This window comes from Parasteatoda tepidariorum, chromosome 5, assembly GCF_043381705.1.
Source record: "Parasteatoda tepidariorum isolate YZ-2023 chromosome 5, CAS_Ptep_4.0, whole genome shotgun sequence".
Taxonomy (NCBI): Eukaryota; Metazoa; Arthropoda; class Arachnida; order Araneae; family Theridiidae; genus Parasteatoda; species Parasteatoda tepidariorum.
This window is the reverse complement of record NC_092208.1, coordinates 73233176-73240896: the sequence shown is the minus strand read 5'-3', so window position 1 is coordinate 73240896 and position 7721 is coordinate 73233176. Positions and strand designations below refer to the sequence as shown.

Here is a 7721-nt window from a genome sequence, read left to right as displayed (position 1 = left end):
ACCGACTGCTCACGCTGAGCTAACAAAAAAGTATTTTTTTGGCGTCAGCTCTACGTCAACTTTCCGCTGACGCTATTACTCAATATTAGTTCTAAGAAACCAGGCCTTGAGCTAACAAACCAGTATTTTGTTGGCGTCAGCGGGACGTTGACGTCCCACTGACGCCCAGATAAGGCGCTTGTCCTAAGAAACCAGACCTTAAGCTGCGTCTAATAAAGGACACCTAATTCGCATCTGTTATGGTTATTTTGCTTCTAATCTAGCGTATCACAGGCATAAACTACGTTGAAGCCGCCATATGAAACCTTAGCGATAACGCTACATCTCTTTTCTAATTTTGCGTATCATTTAATGCCATCAATTTTTCACGGATACTATTTTTCACATAATAAATTCATTTTCGATACGTAAAAATTTAATGTTCGATTAAAAACGTTGTTTAAAATTGGACAAAAGTAAGGGTTTGGAGATTTTTCTCTATATACTATAGTTATTTCTTTATAAGTTATAATTCTGATTTCTCTTTAATTAGGGTCTATGAAATTGAAAGTATATAAATTTTTTATGCGAACAGCAGTATAAATGCTTTTCTTTAGGTATCATTCATTTAATAGTTATGTATATTTAGTTTTTTTTCTCAATTGGTTTTATATTGATAAACCTGTATTGAGTTTAGAACTGACGGAACATTTCTACCTTTAAGAGACATGACATATTTAATTAAAATTTATAATCAGAATTTCACAATTAGTGCAGCACAAAGATAAAACATTTACAGTAGTATATAAACCTGCATTTGTGTATTGCCTAGTAACAGTATTACGTTTACATTATTTAATTTCAATTGCAACATATTTTTAAATTTTTTATTCTATAAATAATAGAAAAATATTTTATTGATGAAATTAAGTTTGACCATTGAATTATTTTTGGTAAACTTTCTTCCAATATGATTTTTTTACAATTTAATGTGGGAAAAAAAGTTATTGTTTCATATTAAACAATTAAGTACGTATCTGTTTATAAAAAATCATAAACAATAATATAGATTGCATCTGTAGTAACATGGTTTGAAGAAACAAAAACAAAATTCATTGTTTTAAATATCTCTTGCATTACGTTTACCATTATATGCTAAACAGCATTCATTTTATTCTCATAACGTAAATCCTAGTTAATCCATTACATCAAGAACATCATTATTTACTTCATTATAAATTCATTACATCATGAACACCATTAACTCATTACGCCATGAATATCATCAGGTATTATATCATAATTTAGAAGCTATTCCAAAAATATGAGAATAATTCAGATTTCTTAATTTCTCATAACCAAAATCCTAATTAATCCACTACATCAAGAGCATCATTATTTAATTCATTATTTAATTCTTTATAAATTCATTATATCAGGAACACCATTAACTCATTACACTGTGAGCATCATCAGGTATTATATCATCATTTAAAAGCTGTTCTAAAAATACGAGAATAATTCAGATTTCGTATATTCTTATCACCAAAATCTTAGTTAATCGATTACATCAAGAACATCCTTATTTACTTCACTATAAATTCATTATATCATGAACACCAATAACTCATTTCAACATGAATATCATTAAGTATTTTATCATCATTTAAAAGCTGCTAAGAAACGAACATTCAGAAACAGCATCATTCAGAACCTAAGTTCCGAATCAGTGTTGTTAATTAAATGTCAGGCGAACATTAAAACGAGATTGTGTACCAAATGCCAGCATGCCTTGCTCGTTTAACGACGTCATTTGCCATGGTATTGTTGCAGTGTGAGCTCTAAAGGTTTAACAGTATTGATGGGTCCGTAGACTGTAGATAATGATCAGTGATTTAATTTATGATGCTAACACACGTTTCAAACGGAAATTTATGAATAGATAATCTGATGAAGTTTTATTGCTGCATGACAATGCCAGAACCCATTTTGTTATTCACAGTCTAAACCAGATCAAATCTTTTGTATGGAAACATATTAATCACCCTCCATACATTTCAGACTTGACGCTGAAGGATTTTAACATTTCTTCCTTGCAAGTAAGACTATTGAGATATAGAATAAGTAATCATCTACAACTGGATATAGCTCCATTTTATTTCGTTATCAAATTATAGAATTTTGCTTTCAAAACAATATTAAAGCTTTCAAAAATTAATCATGTCAGGCAGAAATTGAATTTGTGCTATCTTTTACGATATATATCATAGAATTGTTAAGAAAAAAGTTCACAGTTTCGTAGTCTAACTGGAATCCTAGACTTGGTGACCAATTTCGATAAATAAGGAGATCATAGGATAAATAAGGAGACAAAGCAACAACTATAGGACATTGCTAGAACATCGGATTTCATTGGACCATTAAAGAAGGCGCGTCACATGCTGACATGCCCTTAACAAATCAAATGCGAGATAAAGAATTTTTACTTTTGTTTCCCTTTAAAAAAAATCGTCTGCCAGAAACAAATACTTATAATTCTTTTTTCAGTTACTTTAAATGCAAACAGAAAGACATATGATTGTTACGAATTTTAGCTATCATTTTTATTCATTCTTATTACTTGCTAGTTAATTATTCTTTAGGTTTTGCTTTTCGCATTTCAAACGATTTAAGAAAGAAAGCAAAAAGAAGGTTGCGCGATTCTGTTTCAAGAGTTGACGATATTGGTATAAGTTCAAGCTGAGAGCTTGGCATCCATTTGGCGTCCACTTTGATGCAAACTGCCTCTCTCCATATGGATAATGTTTTATTCTTAATTTGTGACTGGGCACAGTTCCGCTACCCCAAGGTATTACCCATCTTCCAGTATTTCGCTGTAGATAACAAGACTGAAAGAAGCATTTCATTACTAGTTATCTTCATACACGGAAGCCTTCTATGACTCTGACAGACATTTTTTATAATTGATTGTCCGAATAAGCGTCATACATAAATAAATTTTCTAGAATTTTTTTCAGCATAAATTTTACATGACTGTTCACAATATTCCTTTTTTTATGAATTTGTATTAATGGTAGAATATACAAAGTGTTTGGTCTAAAATACAGCCCTTCAACATTCGAATTATTTGCATTCGTATGTACTTAAGGTTACTTTCGAATTAGACACAATTTTTTGCAACGCTCAAAAGAAATGACAACTTCTTTTAATTATAGTTTTAGATTTTATAATTCTTAGCCATTTGAATTACGCTTCATACTTTTACGAATTTTTTTCAACTTTTTAAATTAAAGCAAAAAGATTTAAGATTAGATTCTTTTTGTAAGTTTCCAGTTTAATTTACAATCTTTTTTCTCAATACGCAAAATGTTGCTAAATCATTGAGACTTTAGAATTATTAGTCCAAAACATTTTGTTTTATCATTCATCAAACAGTATATCATATACACTGCAAAATTATTCGTTCTAGAATAATTCTAAATTTCCTTAAATTTTGTTATTAATCTTTTTTTATGTTGTACATCATAGCTGATCAACACAATAAATATTTGATTTCAATAATGTATAGGATACAAAACAGTATTTCTCCTTTCTCTAAATCTGAAGATCATTTCTTGAACACCTGGTCAATAAGTAAATAAACTTTCTAAATAAATAGGAGACAAAAAGTTATTTTGAAGTAAGAAATCTTTTTTAACCCGTAGCGTGGCACGGTGGTCTAGGGGTATGATTCTCGCTTAGGGTGCGAGAGGTCCCGGGTTCAATTCCCGGCCGTGCCCGTGAGTTACTTTTTTAATACTATTGTCGTAATTTTTTGCTCTAGTTGCTCTAGTTTTTAGTCTAGACTGCTCTAGTTTTTTTACTACATTACTTAAAAAAGTAGTTTGTTAACTAAAATAAACTCATGTTTGTGAAAATAGCAACACCATGAAGGACTTACGCGAGTGAGCTGAAATTTTCAGGAAATCTTAAGTAGAGCATGATATGCAAATGATTAGAATTTCAGACCCGTAGCGCATGCGTATGCTGAGCAGCGCCCTCTGAACGGCGGATGGATCCGAATAAATAGACGGCTGTAGCCAAGCGAGTATGGTTATCGGTGGTTATCTGCTAGTGGTAAACGTTAGCTTAGTCATTACTTATGCCTATTCGACGAAAGAGAGCGAGATTTCAACAACTTACGGAGTTTAAACGGGGGAGAATCATCGGCCTTCGTGAAGCTGGATTATCTTATCGTGCAGTAGCCGCTCGTGTGCAGCGTAACAGCAGCACAGTGATGCGTGTTTGAAAGCAGTGGATGGACGAGTGTCGGACAACTCGGAAATCCGGGAGTGGACCCCGAAATGTCACGTCAGCTCGCGATGATAGACACCTGTTCGGCGTTGCGCTAACGGACCGTACGGCTCCCTCTAGACAACTGGCAGCACGGTGGTCAATAGCTACAGGTGTTTCATTGTGTGCTTTATCAATTCGTAGACGTCTGCTGCAGCGTGGACTGCGCGCAAGGACTCCTTTATACAGGATCCCCCTCACGCTAAACCTTCGCCGCCTGCGGCTGCAATGGGCCAACCAGCATAGGGACTGGCGTGCTGATTGGCAGCGTGTCGTGTTTTCTGACGAATCTCGCTTCAATTTGTGGTACCATGATGGCCGCATTCGTGTCAGACGCTATGCCGGTGAACGCCATCTTCCGGAGTGCGTTATCGAACGCCACAGTGGACGAACACCCGGAGTTATGGTCTGGGGTGCCATAGCATATCATGGACGATCTCAATTGCTACGAATTGTGGGTAATCTGAACAGCAACCGGTACATCAGTGAAGTTCTACAGCCCCAAGCTGTTCTCTTCCTTCAAGCCTTGCCAGGTGCTGTATTTCAACAGTACAATGCCCGCCCTCATATTGTTAGGACTGTTCAATCCTTCCTTGCATCGCGACAGGTACAACTTCTTCCTTGGCCGGCGTATTCCCCGGATATGTCACCGATTAAACATGTGTGGGATTTCGTTGGTCGGCGTCTCGCTCGTAATCCTCGCTCTGTTGCTTCTACAGACGAACTTTGGGTACACATGCAAACAGTATGGAATTCTCCTCCTCAGACAGACATTCAAAGTTTGCTTGACTCCATGCCACGTCGTGTAGTAACACTTATGGCGGAGCGTGGTGGCTACATAAAATACTGATTTTGATCTCTTGTTATTGTTTGTTTGCCTTGAAAGTTTAATCATTTATTTGTACCACTACCACTCAACTGTGTATTAAATTTCATTCAATTATGACGATTCCTTCATGGTGTTGCAATTTTCACAAACAGGAGTTTAAAATAGAATTTAGTTTGAGTTCAATTAATATAATAGAACAATGGAAAAATTAAGGGCTTTGATCTTCCCGGAAAAAAAGAGCAGAACAACCATGGCTTATTTCTGTGAAATAAGATTCTGGTGATTGGATTCAAGTAATTGAAACAAAATACTGGCAGTCCTGGTAACAAAAAAAAGGAAAAAAATATTTTCACTGAGGAGTCCCTGGGGTTGTCGCTCCGCATAAAATGATTCCCGGTTAAAACCCAAATTCTCTGAGATCAAAGCGATTTTACACTAAATCAGAAATCCAACAAATGTTAGATATTAAATTGATTGGGATAAAGGAATGTCAGTCCAAGTTTTTATGGAAAAAGAATTTCAGGTAAAAAAGTATAGGTTACTCAGAGGAATATTTTTAAAGGGCATTGGCCCACCCTGGTCTGTAGTTCCAAATATGAAGATTGCCGATTCAAAACCGAATTCTCTGAGATCAAAGCGATGCGACATAAAATCAGAAACCTATTATCAGCCTTTTGTTTGTATTAAAACTTGAGAAATTTTGTAATAGTTGTATAATTCAATCATTCCTTAGTATTGATTTTGCCGTGATTTATAAAAATCGCTTAAAAAATACATTCCTAGAAAAAAAATTTTGAACACAAAATAAGAAAATTCGCTCAACATTCATAACAATATTTCTAGGATGATTATCAGAATCAATAAAACTAGTCCAACAATATACAGTCAATTCGCTATAACTCGAAGTACGATAACTCGAATATTATTATAACTCGATTTTTTTATGAGGTCCCGACCCTTTCATCTTCAATTTCATGTTAATTATTCTCGATTACTCGAATTTTACTCGATTTTTTTTTTTGATCTTTTGAAGCAGGAAAAAAAACCTAGGAGCTGATATCTTGTCCTTTCCTTTGCAGCACACACACACAATGTCTTTCGCACTCTTCATGGAGAAGCTAAAGAAACGTTACCAAATTTACTTCAAGGATACAGATAAAATGATGTTTTCAATATTGATTAGATTAGTTTATTTTTTAAATGTCATCTAAATAAGACTATGAAGTTAAAGGATGAAAACTGCTCAGGGGGTAAAATGAGCAAGGAACGTTTGACTGTCCTAGTTGGAGGAAATGCGTCTGGGACAGAGAAATTGCCCTTACTTGCTATCGGAAAATACCGAAATCCCCGATGTTTCAAGAATGTAAAAGCGTATCCTTTGGATTACAAGTCTAATAAAAGTGACATCAGTATTATTTGAAGACTATGTAAGAAAATTGGATTGAAAATTCTTCGCTAAGAAAAGAAAACGCCAAACACAACAGCAAAGTTGCACCCGATGGACTAGGGTATCATAAAGTGCTTCAAACAATCTTATCGTAAATGGCTTGTCAGGAAAAGTATCTTAAATATTGTAAGCATTTAGAAGATTTGTAATTAATAAGCATTAATTAAATAATCCGACAATATTTTGAAAGTCCAAAACCGAAACTAACGGTAAGTCGAACTTCCGATATGTCGAAGTTTTTCGCCAGTTCTATCAGATTCGAGTTATCGCGAATTCACTGTACTACACACGTTTTGGGTGTTATCTAGAAATGATATGAATTCTGTAGCTGTTGTTACTTATGTCACTTGCCAATACCAGCAAGCCTGCTTGAAATCGAGCACATTTTTAAGGCAGAGGGGGTTTTTCTTGTTTTTTTAATGGCGCCATGAAGGCCAAGAATGCGAATTTAGCCATATATACTTCTCAGTCTGCTTCACAGGGAGGAACCATTTATGCTCCACTCATTCATCCACTGATTTCAATTGTTGTCCTAAATAAGAGAACGGTCTATCTCCATTTCAGTACTCTCCGAGGGATTGATTTGTTATGGGAACTTTGAGGACTTTGTGACCCTGAGAGATTTAGCGTGCACATGCATTATTCCCGTCTTCGGCCAACGGGATTCGAACTCAAAACAAATCAACGTCCAACCAACCAGGCTATCCCGGCTCAGTTATATTAATTCTAATGGTGACTAATGATTGATATTATGATGAGCATATCGAGTTGGCAATATTAAATATGAAGATTCTAAAACTATTTCGAAGATATTTATATTTTCTCGCACTCAATTTCTAAATTACTGTTTCACAATTAAAATATGTAAATTGCCTCATTAATTTCATTTCAATACTTCTTTTTTAGAGAAAAGAATTCATAAACGATTTGCACGATTTATTTAAAACTTCATCCATTTATTTCTGCACCAAACATTGGTCGCAAAAAAAGTGTGAAACTACAGTTATGCTCTTAACACTTAGTTCTTAGACACCTGGTCAATAAGTAAACTTTCTAAGCTGAGAGGAAATAAAAATATTATTTCGAAATGAGTCGAAAGAAATAATTTCGTGGCACGGTGGTCTAGGGGTATGA

The 7721-nt window shown here is 34.7% G+C and overlaps 1 protein-coding gene and 1 non-coding gene across 2 annotated transcripts in view; one reads left to right on the top strand and one right to left on the bottom strand.

Annotated features, from left to right (window-relative positions):
* Positions 1-7721, bottom strand: part of LOC107442117 (alpha-catulin) — a 262498-nt gene that overhangs the window by 108236 nt on the left and 146541 nt on the right. The window lies entirely within an intron of this gene.
* TRNAP-AGG (transfer RNA proline (anticodon AGG)) lies at positions 3687-3758 on the top strand. The gene has a single exon. It is a non-coding gene; the product is annotated as a tRNA-Pro (tRNA).